Consider the following 18,239-nt stretch of genomic DNA (forward strand, 5'->3'; position numbering starts at 1 on the left):
GCAAATTTCCATAATGGGAGCAACTGAAAGTGCATCTGAAAGTTTTTATGCAATCCAAAATGGTCAGCAGCTGGGTGCCATTACCGAATTAAATCCAAATACCAGAGACAGCTTTTTGAATTAAGGACATTTCTCAGCTCATTAACATCTCATGAATGATAAATCAAGATGCAAATCGTTGGTTGGTGCTGATATAGTTTGCAGTGCAAAAAAAAAAGTATATCCATAGATCACAATCTAACCCGGTGCATTTCCTTTAGCCATTTGCTGGTTATTGGTAGTCGGCTGATTTTTACTGGAAGCGTAGCACATTGGTAAAAACTTAATGCAGAGTTAACACGGCAAACAGATGTACCTGATGTCACAAAGAGCTTTGTTTTGTACTTTCTTAAATCAGACCCCACTGTTCGGTATTCCTGCAGTCAGCAGCATGAGATGAGCTGTGTTGGTTTGCAATTCCCCAGACACCAGGCATCAGTGGAAAGACAAAGGAAAATGGTTGACATAAATGAATGAAGGGCTGCTAACGGCCAATCGCTGTCTGTTGACCAACAGCCCCGTCACTGAGTGTTGTCTGTTAGGGGGGAGCGGGGGGGGCGTTTATGAGGTGGTTGGAGAGATGCGCCTCCTCATGGTGAAGAGGACTGCTTTGATCCCCCACCTCATCTCCGCTGGTCCCCAGGTGTGGAGCAGCTGCACCACCCAGGCCTCTTGACCCACGGTCTGTCCGCAGCTCAATACACCATTAGCCTTTGCAGCTGACTTGACCAGTGTGGCCGTGTCTCACTGTGTAGTGTCCACTCTGGACGATATTATAACTGTGTCCACAGTATTTGCATTAATGGGTATATTTATTTTTTTTTTAGTTCTGTAATTTTGGTATGGAATGTGGAAGGAACTAATTATAGCAGAAGTAGAATATAAAAAATATTTTATATAATATTAAAAATGTAATCCTAAAGTCATCTTCAATACGAAAATCTAACACTTAATTTACACTTTTACTGGTCTCACAGTTGTTATAGGATGAGCAGCCATGGACTATTTATACCTCACACTGTGATTAACACTATTCTGCACAACTTCCACAGCTGCCTGCAGAATGACACTGGTGAGGATTTAACTTCAGTTGCTGTCTGCTGAGTTTTTGATTAATTTTTTTTGTATTGCAGGAAAAAAATGTTTTCATTGTAACAACCAGCCTAGGGAAACCAGTATCAGGCATAACATTATGACCACAGAAGTGACTGACCATCTTGTGACAATTCAATGTTCTGCTGGGAAACTTTTGGACCTGGCATTCATGTGGATGTTACTTAGACATGTAGCACCCACCTAGACCAGACCAGACACCCCCACCCCATAGCAATGACACTCCTTGATGGCATCAGCCATCCCCAGCAGGATGCAGCCTGACACAGACACACACACAAAAATGGTTTAGGAACAAGATCCCAAACTGATCAAGTATCTGTGGGATGATCCACAGAGGCCCCTCTCCTCAACCCATAGGACCCAAAGGCCCCCACTAACTACATTATGTTGCCTGACACCACAGGACACTCTCAGAAGGCCCATGTCAATTCTCTGATGAGTCACAACTGTTTTGGAGACACAAGGGAGACCTACGCAATATCAGGAAGGTGGTCATAATGTTATGTCTGATCAGTGTAGCATAAAAGATGACTCCCCGCCTTTTCCCTGCTCCCAAGAAGAAGACGTGCTTCCATGAACTTGAAGTCCAGAATAATCTTTATTTGCCTTCAGATTAAGCTTTGTGGTGGCCAGAACAAGTTCCAACATACTTACCAAACTAAAATAAAATACTGGAGAAAACGGGAAGAAAGTGAAACTGGCTTCTCACCCCTACTTAACTGGACTTCTTTTCAGGTCACAGCACAGTAAAACAAACATTTTGACGATATAATTTTTACTGAAACCAAACCCCTCTTTATGTGACTTTGATACCATGACCTCAAAGGGCCCTTCTCCCTCAATGGATATGAACTAACACAGTGTGAAGCATGATAATTACTATAATTATAATAATTAATCTTTATCTGTTTTTGTCTATAGCCACGGGAAGGTTCTTAGAAGTTGGACATGTTTGAAAAAAAGCTTTTTCCCAACGACTTTCCTTTATGATTATTATTTTTCCACGTACTGTGTAACAGTGGCTTCTTGTGCCATGACATGTCCCTGTGAGGTTAAAGGTCGCTGACCAAGTGTCAGCAAACTGAGGAGCGCAGGCAGATGGCGAGCCGTGCTTCGGTGCTTCTGCTTCAAAAAAAAATTGATCATGTCAGTAAATCTAACGAGCGGAGAAGTTTATACTCGAAACAAAGCGGCTGTAAAGGCAGAGGAGAATTTATGGCTTAAAATTCCCCTCAGTCTTGCAAAAACAAGAACAAAAAAAAGCCCTTCATTTTTTTTTTATTTTGGATTTTTAGACTGGCGAAACACGTATTCAAATGATCAACTATTAACTTTAAAGCTCATCTTTCAGAAGGTTTAATTTTAACATTTTTACCAAATGATATCTTGTTGCCACATGATGAAAACAAAAATGTTAATCATCAGTCTCTTCTGACCTTTCTTCTCTACAATCTAATTAAAACATATACTGACTGGACACTTCATTAGGTACACTAATGACAACGAATGCATCCTTACATAATAGCCCTGCACTAAATCTCGTCTTCATGAGGGATATCGTATTCAGCATTGTTAACCGAGGGAGCTGAGTAGGCTGTGATGTATATTCGTCTATTTTGGAGACAGACATTAGATGCAGAGACTTTGCAATACCGTATAACATATGACACCTATAATTCCTTTGTTAGACAAAAAGCCCATGACATCGTAGGATTACCTGAAAGAAAGAGGTCACAGAACATCAGAAGACTCAGAGTCTCTTTGCTTCTCTGACAACTGCTGGGACGGCCCGACATCAGATCCCCCAATTTAAAAGAAAATAGAAATGACACATACAATGGAATAATGAAGCAGAGAGAGGCAACATGACTGTCAGGCTGTGTGAGCATGCTCGTGTATCTGTGTGTGAGTGATGAGCGGTGTGTGTGTGTCGGCGCAGCGCCCCCGCTGTGAGCCTAATTAAAAGGCACTGGGTGCAGAGGGGGCTGCTTTGGCACCCAACCGAGTCCCTTTATATCCCTGCTTGCCCCCCTCTCTATCCAGGGCCTTTGATTACTGTGGAGCACTAATGCCCCCTCAAACACAGCCACACATGTGACCCCTCTGTGACGGGAAGGGCAGCGAGCGAGAGCCCCTTTCCCTCTGGCTCTTTCGTGACTGCTCAGGTGTTCGGTTTTCTGTTTGACTCAAAACGTTTGACAAGCTGAAGTGAAATTGCTCATCAAATAAAGTGCACACAACAGACTTTACCGAGTCTGTATTCATCAGAAGTCGCGCATGTGCCCCCCTGACTGCTGAATTTCAATCAGCTCAATCAGTGTAAATGTTTCAGCTTTGTAGTGAGGGAATGAGACTTCTTATGCTCATTAGCGTGTTCACCTTGCACCCAAACATGCATACCAGTTTAAACAGAGCATACACATCACAGCTACCTGACCCGATGGAGCTGATGGAATCTGAAGTCTAAAGTCTAAAATCTGTCACCTGTCACGGTCTTGAGTGCCCTGCGATAGACTGGCGACCTGTCCAGGGTGTACCCCGCCTCTCGCCCATTGACAGCTGGGATAGTGCTCCAGGCTCCATATTCAAACCACTGTCTGGAAGCTGCAGTTTGTACTGCAATATACCATGAACATGAAACAACAGAATAAAGTTGTTGACTGAGTTGACATGTTCTGGTTAAACTTTGTCAACTCCATGTCTGACCATGCAATCTCGTTATATGATACTTGTATAATATAATGACAAATAAAGGCTCTTTATCTCTTTATCTTTTAAATATGACTAAAATAAAATGGACTGTGTGGAGCATGATAATTATTATAATTATAATGAAGTGTCCTTGTTTATAGCCATGAGAAGGTTTTAGAAGTTGGACATGTTTTTTTAAAAAAATGCATTTTCTCCTCCCTCTATCTATCCATCTCCCTGCCTGTTTGATAAAGTATACCTATCTCATCAACCACACACCACAACTTGGCTAAAGTGACATGACTCATGCAATTGAATCAAAAGTTGTGTATGTTAAGCTTGCACACCGTCCCTTCAGAACATCTGAGGGACAACAATCTCTTCTATCATGGTTCAGAAATTTTGAAACAGATTCAAAATTTGCACTGGATCTGTACTTTTGTATCTCATGTCTCCAGAGGATGCACGCCAGATGTAAATTCATCCCTATGTATATATTTTATCTAAGAAGGTAGATTCGTTTATAACATGAAAACATACTTGTTTTTAGTATTTCTTTATTTAATGTCAGTACAGGCACCTCCAAAGGACACAATGGTTGTCATGTAGAAGAATCACAGCACATCCCACAAACATCCAAAACGCCTCCACCAGTCACCATTCAGAAAACAGCTTTAATTCCCTTTGGCAACAACTGATTTTCACGATCGAGAAACAGTGTTTCTAGTTATGTAGCGTAGCTGCTCCAGCTTAAACAGGATGCCAGACCTGCGTGATAAAACAAAGATTTTGAGGGGGGATCAGCTGCCAGTAACAACCTCTTCCACTTCCACATGCACAAAAACGTACACTTAAACACACACTGTGGCCTATTTGAGTTTGAATAAGGGACATAATCCCCCTCTGTAATTGCATTCGGGGAGGTTTCTAAGAGGCTTGATACCCCACCGATGCCACTTTAGCAGCGAAAGATGCATCTCAGGTCCTTCCAAGGTCGGTGCTTGACAGCATATGTCTCTCCGTTCGCTAATCTCTGTATTCCCAAACAAGATGGTAATTACCCAGCCGCTGTGATGTGCCTCTTGATTTGACACCGTTTGAAATGAGCAGCGGAAACAACGGGAACCTGTGAAAATTGGCCTGAAGAGAAGGAGAGAAAAGGAAAATAAAATAATTTTTCTAGTAAAAAGTATGTCTTTTAAGTTGCTTTCACAGAGGTGTAAGGACAAAATGGTGCAGATGTCTCCTGGACAGGAATAAATGTCTGTGCTTAGTTTGTGATACATTCTGCAACTTTGGTCCCAGATGAAAGGGTGACTTTGACAGAAAGGACTTCATTTTGTAAGAAATGATCATCACAGTTTAGTGTAACTGAACCATTTGTTTCTGATGTTTATGGATAAGATGCCATTGTGGAATGGTTTTATGAAAAAAGTTTGCTGCAGGCTCAGATCTTCCAGTAATTAGGGGACTCTAATTACAGGCCCTATGTTGGCAGGCTTCTGACTTACCCATGTGCCCTTGGGCAAGACACTTCTGTGTCTCACTCGAGTCCCATAATCAAAATATTTTGTGCATATGTTCCTTATACAAGTGATGGACGAGAATTCTTCCAGACAGTGCTTTATGTTTTTTTCATCATATTCCGGCGGTGCATTGCCATGTACTCTTTATTAAGTCCTATGGAACTTGCAGGCCCTTTTGTTACGGTGCGAGGGACCCCAGATGATGCCCGTCCCGGGTCGTCCATCACCCCTGTCACACGTCCCCCGCACCCTGCAACTGCTCCCCGGCCCGCATGCATATTCACAGGAGCTGGTGTCCTGTCTGAGGAAACCTAATTGCCCCACCCTGTGTATCACTTTCTCGGTCAATATAAAAATGGGCTAATAAAGAGGGGCAAGATTCCCCTGTGGTAATGGCACCCCAGAGACCCCTGACTAATTAAAGGACTGCCGCTCCCAATGAACAGTAATCACTCACAGCTTTGGGTAGACAAACACGGGAGCTTTCAGCGGATGAACAAACAGGGGATGCAGGCTTGCACTGTTAAGACTTTAAAGAGATAACACAATAAACGAAATAAGGATGACAAGATATTTTCCCCTGTAATTATTACAAGACGCATATACCACATGCTTATAATTAAACACACAGATTACACGAATCCGGGTTAAAGAAGCACACCCTTCATTTCTTTCACATATTAAACATAATCTGCTCACAAAGAAGAAAGAAATGCTGACAAAGAGAAGTGAGTGGGAGGAGTTTTTTTTTATACTTCTGCCACAGTTGAGACTGGACTGTTCAAAAGCTCACGTCTGGAGATAATACCCCATGCATAGAGTGCATATTAGATCTCTTCTCAAAGTGAATTTTGATTACGCGATGAAAGCTTTTATATCCAGAAATGACATTAGTCGTGAATGTCGGTGTTCAACATTTAGCTTTCATCAGCTCGTTAAGTGACAGTGTCGTCCTCTCTGATGCTTAAGAAAACAGGAACATGACAGTTAAGGGGTTTGCTTATTCGGTTTAGCAAATATTAGCTGGCATTACTAATCCATAAGAGTTAAGAGACTAACAGAGTGTATTGTACTTGGTACGCAAACTGGCAGCAAACATAGTTTAGTTACAGTTACTGCTGACTGAACTGATCCGGGGTCTGGCTTGAGATCTTGTCCAACTGCTCATATAATACTGCATGATGACACATAATCATTTTCTTAACTCACGAAAACCCTATAAAATATATAATTTAAATGTGTGAGTCTTTCTGATGAGTTATCTTGAATCAATTTGTTGTTTGTTTGCAAGGGATTAGATGCTGAGATTGGATGAATAAAACAGACATATCATTATTATTATTGTGCTGCCCTTCACACCCTAACAGAACGTCATTCAGGCCTGGATATAGAAAATTGACTCAGACCTTCTCTGCCGCCAATAACAAAACCACATTTAGAATTCTTCTCAACTTTTGTTCTCAAGGCTCGAGCGTGTCTTGTGAGCTTGGACAAATTGAGACAGAGTGAAGGTCTGCTGAAAACTCTCTAATGCCGGGCTGCAGCCTGTGAGGTGATCAAGCATCAAATCTTAACAAGATTCTCCTAACGACCTCAATGAAATGCTCGCTGACTTAATTAGATGATGTGCTGTGCTTTGTGCCAGAGAGAGTCGGGCCTGGGAGCAAATGAATACGGGGTGGATGGCGTCTTTGGTGAGGAATCCAAGAATGTAATGCCTTGAGTGTGCAGGTTTTATCATTTTTATTCCGTGATATAATGAATAATGTGTCTTTGGTGCATGCCTGTAGTTTGTGTCACGTATTCTTTTAAAAAAAATATTTTAAAGAGGTAGCATTCTACTCCTTAACACAGATGATTAAAGATAAGTAAAAGTGGGTGGGTGGATGCACAGTGGAACCAGACGGTATGATTCCTCCAATCCATGTTTTCCATTCAAAAGTTTGCATGCTCATTAAAGTTCTCCCACTGACTGATGGCCGTCTGAAAATCAACTCAAGTTTTCCTCAGTGGTTAAAACCAAACTGTATTTGAGATCTTACAATGACAATGCAACCAAATATAACCCAGAACTGGGCGCTTTAAACTAGTTAGAAAAGTGTTTAGCAAGTTCAGTGACACAAACATCTATGAGCAAAATCTGAAACTTGCCCGCTAACAAAAAAACCCAGCATGTCTGGCCTAGACACCTCCGGTCATTGTAAACCAACGAAATGACGCCATCATTATTAGAGCACTGTCATTTCCTGAGAGTCTAGAAATTAGTCCTTGCCAGCGGGCCAGTCGTGCTAATGGCTTCAGCGTGAAAGATGTGAGAGCGTTGGTACCAGCGGAGGAAGGCCAGTGGGTGCCTGGAAAGGAGCCACTCATCTCTCCATCCTAATTGCCATGAAAACTCCATCTAGTTGGGTTTATGGAGTGGCGGGAGGGACTGGTGCCCTTTGAGAGGTTTTGTTAAGCTGGCCCTGGCTTCTCCTGCGCCCGACCACCCCCAAGGGCGAGAAGAGGTGGGCTGCAAATGGACACCAGATGGAGGAAGCATAACAGAGAAGCAGAGCAGGAAGAGGAGGGGGTTGAGCATGGAGCATGGTGGGACACTTGGCTGACTACACAATGCTTGCTGTTCTAAGCTGCATGGGCAATTGGCAAGAGTACTTTCTTGGGACGTGAAGAAGGCCACATTGTAAAACTTCAGCTGAGCGAATAAAGTTGTTGGAATGGCTTTGTAATGTATTATGCAAACCAAAATATCGTTACCAAAAAAAGAGGCAGGGAAACAAAAGTCTGATAGTTTGATAGTTTGATATAAAATCTGAGATGGAAACACACCTCCTGATTTTGGCTTCCGTGTCGTACCCACTGTGTTATCCTAGACAATTTCCTGGGGCCTGCCCAGTGATGGTGCGGTTAACCAAGCGAGGCTTGTGCGTTTGCATCACGAAGACGGCGGGTGAAAATAAATTGTGGTGGTCTAAATTGAGAGGGAAAGGTTGACAATGGGCCTGTCTTGTTGTGGTGTCTGTTAATCATTTCCCAAGCCCCTCTGGCCTCAATAAAGCAGAATAAAAGAATATAAAAGAACAATTTGGGCTGCCCCAGCTGTGAATAACCAACCCATCATGCCACACAATAGCCCAGTCACGCTTGCTATAATTCAGCTTGTGATCTCAGACACGCCCCTCTCTCTTGCCACATCTTTGTTAAAGTCGGCCGTCAGGCATATCATTTTCCTCTCCCCACCCCTCATAGATGGCCAGATGGTTAAAATCCATAATTCACTGCCAAAAAAAAAAAAAAAAAAAAAGATCCACATCCCTCCATGCTATGACATTACTCTCACCCTGGCTCATTATTGGCCAGGAGCAGTCCACCTCCTTGGCTAATTAAGCTCAGCTTTGTCGAGCTGGGGCGCAATAGCTTAGTGAGCTGGGAGGAGGTCCCAGCACCTGGGGAGTCTACCTGTTACAGTGCCTGGCTCATCAGCCTCGCAGAAAGGGGGGAGCGGGCTGGGATGGAGGGGGCCCCAGCTGGCCGCTCTGCACTGGCACTTAGAGAAGGGGCGGGGTAGGAGCCGCTGGTGCATGCAAGTTGTTTTAGAAGCCTTGAGGGTATTTTAGGCGAGACACACCTCAGTAGGTATGCATGCAGAATGCACAGATTTTCAATTTCAAGTGTGCACACATTTGTTTAACTTGCTAAAATGCACTTAAGCCCTCTTGGGGAGAATAGGCTGGACTCATCAAACCATAGAAAGCTCTATGTATCTAACATCATTTGCCACCACTGGCAAATCCAATTTAATTTTTTCACTGACAGGCAAAACGGATGGTCACTGTGTCACAGCATACTGGGACTACTGAGTGTGACGTCTTTTTAACAAATGTATATATGTCCACTGTAGCACATTTATAACATAATAGAATAATGAGCCACATAAAAGGGGGGACAGTATTGTACCATTTATGACCTTTATCAGGTGAAATTAGGTTTTCAGGATCATCAGATATCAGGTGAAGAATGTACAAAGATGGCTAAACCTCCCCAGGTGAGTCCTGGTTGAAGCACTTATTAAGCTGGGACTGGCGCTTGCCATTGATTTTCCCCTGCAATGCATGGCCTCTTTGAAGTTGGCCGTCCACTGTGCACAGCACTGTGGGAAAGCAATCAGGCTCAAAAGTTTTCCCCTCCTTCAGATTCTGAGGCTGACAAATAACTCATCTTTTTTAGCTCCAATCAATACGACGCAGACCTCTTCACTCTTGCACCGCAATATTTTCTCTCTCAAATGCTGATTGGAATGAACTCCAGTGTTTCGAAGGTCCGTGCGCGTTGATTGTGAGAACGTGAACCAATCTTGTTGAATGGTGTGAGGTCTTTTTCCAGTCAAGTCACATCAAAGTCTTGCTGCTGAGCAGTGCAAAGGATCAGTCTCCAAGAACCACTTGAAAAGGCGGCTGCCTGCTGCAGGACCGGAGGAGTCCAACCCGAGGGAGCAGACATGGTCTAGGGCTTAACAAAATTATCACCTTCAATTTGGGGAGGTGGGGCTGGTTATTTTTGTAATGCATATTTAAATGAGTGCTTTGCATTCATCTGCATTCATCTGAAAACTAAATAGTATGAAAAGAAGAATAAAAGAAGCCATGGATAGGTGTGTGGAGGAGAATTCATGAGATGCAAATATCTCATATGATAAATCACAGGTCCATCTTGTCATACTTAATATCCATGGAGTCAAGGCTAATTGTGCTTTTGTTATGCAATTACCAAGAGTTTACTCAGGATTTAGACAGCCAGGGTGTGTGGGGTGATGTTAGTGCATTGTTTGACTTCCTCCTTTCATGGCCGTGCAGGAGGCCCTGTGACTTGAGCCTCTGGAGATCAGATAATCCAGGACTAAAACATATTGGCTCTGTCACTCTTAGTTACGCTCCCCGCTATCTGACTGTTGATGAGCAGAAATACATGGAGATGACACACAGGGGTGTCTGTCGCTCTCAAAGGTGCATATTTGTTTCAGCCATGATAGCGGGCAGCCCAGCAACTTTGAAGTTGGCTTTGAAGTTATGAGGCAATTGGAGGAAATGAGGAAATCAGCCGCAAGGCTTCCTGGAGAGCCAGTTTGTGAGAGGCGTGATTGGACACAGCGCCCCAGAGGGAGACAGAGGCCATTTTGCTCAGGGGGGCTTTCCTTCTGCCCTGCCAGCCAAATGTATAGGACAGAGTCCCCAATTATGGCACTTTGGCATATGGGCAGTGGTGCGTACGCATTTCTAATGATGATCCTTGCCAACTGCTTGCCGGTCAGTGGCACATGATATTTATTGCCCCACCCTGCAATTACTGCCACCTCCTCTCCTGATGGCAGTTGTGATTGAAGGAGGGAGTAGCGTACACCTGCAGCCCAGTTGGGATGCTGGAACTGGCTGCTTGCCTGTCTTGAGCCCTCCACTATCCAGCTGGGAGAGAGGGGCTGGGGATGCATCCGGCTGTCTTTGCCCAAGCTCAGATGCTCCCAAAGGGGGGAAACTGCAGCAGCAGACCCCAGAAGTGCAGACTACAGGACCTGGGCACAGATGTTCCATCCTGGTGCCATGCGGTGTCTGGAGCCACATTGCTACCTTTCTGATGCCCATCTGACTGCAGGTGCTGGCAGCTATCGCGTCTCGCTGCTCAGGACACGTCAGACATTAACCACACTTCATCTCAGCTGACACTCGTCCAGGGGAGTGGGACTCACACCCTGCCTTTATGCTGACAGGCAAAGCCACTTACGTGACAAAGAGCCCCTGCAATGAGCCCAGAGCTTTCCTTGGATGTTACATGTAAAATCAGAAACCTTTATGTATTACATTAGGTAAAGCTTCCCAGAAAGCACTTACACACCCAACACATATCTATTTTCACACTTAAAGAAATAAACCTGGTGCTCAATTATGTCCATAATTTTAGAAAGAAAAGGTTTTTCATGAAATGTGGGGGGAAAAAAGTAATAGTAAAGTACAGTGAGATTCATGAAACATGCATAAACCAGGGAGCTGATTCTAATCCAAATTTAATGAATCTAAAATGGTGATTGCTTTAATATATGATACAGCTTCTTCATTAAGGATGCAGTTTCAGAAATCTTAAGCAGTCCCTTGGAATAATAATGTCCGCTGTGACCAATACGTTTATAGTCAAATTTGTCTCCCTTCATTAGATGTTACTTTGGCCAGCCTCTGGCAAGGTTATCATGAAACTGCACAAAAGACCAGTTTTGTCGAAAGCTGGTGGAATCGGACAAGCCCAAAGTATCAGTATAGTGTGGTGAATGCATAAATAAGGAGTATTGGAAACTCTTTGCAGGCTTAAGGAAAACACGTGGGCTGTTCGAGTTTTGTGAAATTGTTTCATCAAGTCCGCTGACACAGATGGAGAGTAAAATCTCACTCTGTTTAAAACATTTGTGCATTTGCAGATTTTCAAGATGCAAGGTTTTGTCGATAGTGCTTCGTATTTAATTGACTTTCTAATCGGCAGCAGCTCTGTGGGAAAAGAAACGTAATAGGATTTCGGTTGTGATGATGTTTTCTCACCTTATAGAAAGACATTGCTATCGGTCTAATAACTTCCATTCCACGTTGACTGCATTCTACGTTGTGCCCTGTTTCCACATGCGGGATGTTGTTATGTGTTGACTAGAAGGAGGAGTTTCAGATCAGACTGGATGCATATTCTGCATCCGGACGATATGGGAACATTTGGCACTGCAATCAAGGTGTCTCCATACTACAGTGTGCTGTAAAGGCTACAGTAAAAACTAATTAATACATGTGCAAAACATCCCAATTATGATAAAGCTCATGATTTAAAGTTATAGTGAAGAGGTGTCAAACATAAGGCCCGCGGGCCAAAATCGGTTCACTTGAGGATTTAATCTGGCCGGTGGCATGAATTTGCAAAAATGTAAAATGCGGAAATTACATAGAAGACTACTGGTATTTGGGAAGGTTCTTTAAGTATATGGAATGTCCTATGTTCCAACGTGGTTCCTGAACGCACCGTAGTCATGTGTTGTAAATGGTATGGACAGGTGTCAATCTGTTTGATTAGCCAATTAATGATGTTCAGGTGGGTGGAGCCGAGAGGAGAGAGACGGAACGAGAAAGAAAGTCACCTCTAAAACTTAGTTCAGTAAGCTATAGTGTTTACAACTTGGTGTATTTGTTTGCTGGAGAGACTGGACGCTCAGTCAGAGCCTTTTTCCGTCGGGAATTCTACTTATTTGATGCTAAACCGTGACCACACTGCAGACTGTTGCTAGCTAGCTCCTCGTACTAGCAGTGTGAGAGACTTCTCGGGAAACACTTGTTGCACCAAGCTGCTGAGGAGAACCTACTGGATGCTTTTGAACGTGGACGGAGCCTGGGGACGTGTTTCTTCACCACAGTGACGGGAAACTGCTGAAGGAGGGGTTTATCTAACAGCATTCTGCATCCCAGGAACTGTGAGTACCTTTAAGACACTGTCTGTGAACTGGATTCAAATGAACGTGCGCGCCAGTGGGTTGGTACCATAGACTTATTGAATAAGAATATCTATTCAAAATACATTTTTTGTTCTGATATTAAATTCAAAGTTGGGGACCATCTGGTAAAAAATAAATGTTATGTCTGCTTCTGGAAGTATTTCCTGGTAACGAGTAGGGACCTATGGGGCTACAGTGGTCTTGTTAATGTATGGGAGGCTGAGCTCTCATGGGCAGAATAGCTGTATATGAAGCTAACCAGGTCTCTCTGCACCCTAGAAAGAGTCATACATTCTAACTGCTGCTACACACACATCCCAAATTTAATACTAGTAGTAGACCCGTCATCCATTCCCATCCCATGCAAAGCATGATTAATAAGAATAGTTTTGAGGCGGGTTTCCCACCCTGCTGTAAAATAAGAGAACAGCCTGCTACAAAAGTAACTGTTATTCTTAATTTATCCACTGTTTTAGTAAGAGTAGAGGACAGAACACAGCATCCAGAACTAAACAGCAGACAGCAATGAAACTGCACTTTCTTATTCCAGGTTGTTCATAAAATGTTTTGCAAAAGCTCATTAAGTGTAAACATTTTCATAATGCACTTTGCACTAAACAAAGGGAAACATTTGGAGTTATCGTTATTTATATGTTATTCTACTATAATGTTACATGTCTGACCCGCTCGAGATCAAATGTGGCCCCTGAACTAAAATGAGTTTGACACCCCTGTTATAGTAGATGATATTATTCTCAAATAGAAGCTGGTTCTCAGTACATGTTCTTGTATGAGTTCCTCTTTTTATCAGAAAACTATTTCATTCTTTAGGTTACATCTGCTTTGCTTGGTGAAACAACTGAAATACATTTGGTGATCCTCTGAGTTTTAATGGTTCCAGCAGGTCAATCATTTACTATCTACTACATTGTTGGGCTTCCCATTTTCTCTATCGCGATCGATTTTTTTTTGCTATAATTTTTATAACATTATATCCGACACTAAGACACTTGTGACCAACTGCCTGCAAACTATTCAATCATCCTGAGCTGTCTGGTTAGTAGTACAGCTTAATGGCGAACAAGATAAAATTACACTAATATATTAGCATATTGATTGACTGGTTGTAAATATGAGTGAAAAACAACTACAAGTATTGATTGAAGGATTCCCACTGATATGGTTCTTTCAGTTCTCTTCTTTTTTTCTTTGTAAGGCTATGTGGGAATGTTGAAAGGCTTGTGAAGCGCCTCATAGCGAGAAGTCTTCCATCCAAGAGGATGTTGACATTAATGACCCATCTGCATCCATAGCCGCATTAACATTTCTATTAAAAGGCCAAACACTCAGTGTGCCACCACTCATTCCTTTGTTTGATTTATTAGCATAAAATCTGGTTTCATGCTTCAAGCCGAGGTCGTCAATACAAAGCAAAAGGTCGCCATGCAGATAACCACTATTCTGCACTGTGGTCACACTTGGTTAGAGAATGTCGGCTTATTCCATGAAAACAAATGTCATTTTTAACTAATGCTATTGCCACTTTGACAAGCATTCATGCTGCTCTGACTGCAACCTGATTAACCGCCGACTGATATCCCGAACAATGGATTATTAAATGAAATAATTTTTGTCGAAATCTGGTGCTTGTCATGACAACATGATATCAACTTTTTGATAAGTTTTCTAAGTTTTAATTATTTCTAAGAGAAAAAGAAACATACTAGCAAATCTGATAAAACTCACAGAATTGTTCTAAGATCTTCAAACATGACCTCAGAAAAAAAATAACCCGTAAATCTTGTCCTTGAATGTATATATTTTCTTAAAACAGAATTTCTCAAAAGGCTCCATGTTTACACTACAGAAATGACTGGTAAGAACATGATCATCGCGGTGGCGTATTACATGGCCGAGGAGAGTCGTTACTGAGAATTATGAGTGGCTGAGGAGAGAAACCAGGGAGCATGCAATCATACGCATGTGTCTGTAGTGGCACTTCACGGCTGCCTCATTATCGCTAGTTTATGACAGAAATAAAAGAAGGCAATTTGGTGTTGAAGATAATTGCAACAACATTGTCACCATGCGCAAGTTATGATTTGCTGTCTTCTGTCTTTCTCCCACCATATTCTCGTCAGGTGGCTACATCACTGTAACTATTTAAACTTCTTGCAAAAATGGGGTAGTGGAATATTAATGAATCTATGCTGTCCAAATAATTGCAAAGAATTTTTAAATTTGGCTTGAAAAGAATAACCCAAAACCTTCCTGGTTCAATTCTCAGTCTGTGTAAACAAACACAAAAGAAAGCGCAAGGCATCGGGTTGTCAGTCCACATCCTCTTATGTATTCCCTGTGCTACACACAGGCTCCCTCAAGATGTAGCCTGACTCTACATGAGCAAGGTGCTTCTCTGTTAGACTGTTAATCCCCCAGCCTGAGACCCGGCTGTGGAGGTGGAAAGTCTGCTCTTGAGGAGATTGTTGAGGAATTAATGTGCGTGTGAGTGTGCATATGAGGGTTTTTTTGAGTCCGTGAAGAAGCACAGATCACCTTAAGTGCTGCAGTGCAGCAGCTCGAAACAGACCGAAAGCAGTGTTTTGAATTTTGTCTCTAATTACATTCAAAACTTTCCATACCCAATCATGATATCTGCTTAACAAATTGAGAAATAAAAATGAATCCGTGAACATGTCCATGAATTTCAGAGCATCTTAGTCCACAAGTTTGTTCCCTCAGCATGATCTGACATCGTCACAAACGGCTTATTGTGATGTCAGGAAAGTTTGTCTCTTTCAGTTTTCATGTCCCTCATTTAATCTTCAGTAGGGCTCACTATGGAGGGAAAGGAAGTCCATGACAGTCAGCAGTCCTTGGTCTTCTTTGGTCTTCAGGTGGTTCTTCAAAGCTTTGAGGTGTTTTTGGGCTCAACAGAATGATATGTCTCATTGATCAAGGTGGAGTCAGTTTGGTACAGATTTGTTACATACTCTGTGAGCAAGAAATTTGTTCTCGCTCCTAGGCCTGCGAGAACAAGAAAAAAGTTCATTCTGGCCAGGTAATTTATACTTTACGAGAAACTCAAGTGCCGAGCTCCGGGGAAGTCCTCCTAGGGCCCTCCCACTGCAGCATATGCCACACGCGCTAAGCATTGTGGGAGATGCATGAGACGGATGATGAGAGGCACTTTTCTTACTATTTTCGGATGTCGGCCAGTCGTTTTGACGGCCGCGCCCATCGGATCATACGATGAAAGTCTTTCGGCCGAAAACCTTTTGGGCCATTGTCGGCCGAAAAATTTCAGTGGCCAAATATTTGGTGCATTTATAGTCGAGAACAAGCTGCGAGAACTCCCAAACGAGGTCTGCCCTAGGTGCTAGAACAAACTTCTTGCGGAGTATGTAACAGCCTTTAGCCCACCTCAAGTGTTTGGCCTTGTTTCCTCTCCTAAAAAATGAGTTGATGCTATTCTCATCCTCCGAGACCACTACCAAGACAGCCTTTTCTTGGCAGGAGATTTGCTGATGTGTTGTCTTTTGTATCAAATATCTCTCTGTTACTTCATCACAAATATTACTTTTGTTGCATTTTATTGTAAGCTAAACCAACTCTATGGCACTCAGATAATGTAGATGACTACATCCATCCATCCATCCATCCATCCCCGCATAAAGCCTGCACAAATGATTTGTTTGGCCTAGCATTTCTTTGCTGGAGCATCAGTTCCCAACAGAGTGGCCCCACACCAACTTTCTGCCACAAAACTGACAGAAAGTTGGAAATCGGCGGGGAATTTCACAAGGCTTCCAGCGTAGAAACACTTTAAAGAGAATCCATGTAAAATGGTTTCAACAAACTGACAAAACAACACATCTCCTACACACAATCCAGCCTGTCAGTGGCTATCGATCACCGCCGCAACTTGTCCTCGTTCCATAGCATGCCCATATTGTACGCCGATTAACGCCGTATGTGTGGATGTAGCTGGCACAGATGCCCCATGAATGGAAAACCCCCTAAAATGAGGAGGGACCGGAAAAGACCCCAGGAAAAGGGCACGGGACGGGGGTCGTCACGGCAGCTTTGTCTGCGGGACGGCTCCCATTGTCACAGTGATAGAGCAGGAGGACAGGGCCCTGATGGGGGACGGGCATCGTTAATAGGAGTCACACTGAGGCTGTCAGCGTGGCGTCCAGGAGCCACATGCGACCACGCCGCTACGAGCGTACGTGCATGTCAATGATGATATGTAGATGCATTAGGGCTATAGCATGCTTGAGCATGATTGAAGGCATGTGCCTAAATTTCTTTCATCCATATGCACACAAAGGCATGCGTGCACTTATGCAATCTGCTTAATATATATCTATAACACATTACATTACAGCCCTGGCAGAGCAGTTTGGTAGACTAATCTAAAAATAAACCAACAAACGATGAGCTTTAGTTACTTAACACCTAACGCTGCTTTTGGTTTAGAGCTATTTATTGCCATGGGTTTCCTCTATTTTCCGTCAAAGGATGATGAATATTATGGCTTTAAAAAGTTCTTTTAAACAATAATATGACTTTTTTTTATTATAAACAGACTTCCAAATCAATTAAAAAAGTTATGTTGCACGGTCTAGTACTAGACAATAGTTTTGCTGGGAAGGCAAGGGCGGAGATTTTGTTCGTATCATTATCAAGCAGCACCATATCCCACTATCCCATGCTGCCAGGAGGATAAACTCTGATTCTTTTTGATGTGAACTCCAGCTTGTGTATCTAACAAAATCAAACCTGCAACCCTCTTTCTGTGAAGCTCTCGACATGGAATATATTTTCAGGATGGCAGTAGCAAAGAAACCGTGTCGAACCGCACAGCAGGAGTTTGGCCGGTCCCATGTTTGTTTGTCTAACGCATACTGTATGTGTGCATTTCTGCATATGGGATGACCTTTGGAGTGCTTGCCGTTCGCGGTTAAGACAGTGACAGTACTTGTCTCCACCACCCCGATTCATAGCCTCCTGGGATGATTATTAATCTAATAATTAAACATTTATTGCCAACTGCACCTGCGCTCTTTCTCTCTCTCTCTCTCTCTCTCTCTCTCTCTCTCTTCTGGACCCCCCGGGACCCCATCAGAGAGAGGGAGAGAGAGAGAAAGAGAGCGAGTGAGAGGGGAGGGAGGGAGGGAGGGAGGGACACAGGAGGAGCCAGAGGGAGGGGCAGGAGCGAGGAGCGCAATCTGAAGGGGTCATCATCACATTGCTGGATTCTTTTACACAGGCAAGAGGCTGTTTTTTTTGTGTGGTGGCAGACAGCGTGTGAAGTTATTTGATCCCAGAACAAAAGAAACAAGGAGGAAGGA

The sequence above is a fragment of the Chelon labrosus genome (genome assembly GCF_963514085.1).
Source record: "Chelon labrosus genome assembly, chromosome: 17".
Lineage (NCBI taxonomy): Eukaryota > Metazoa > Chordata > Actinopteri > Mugiliformes > Mugilidae > Chelon > Chelon labrosus.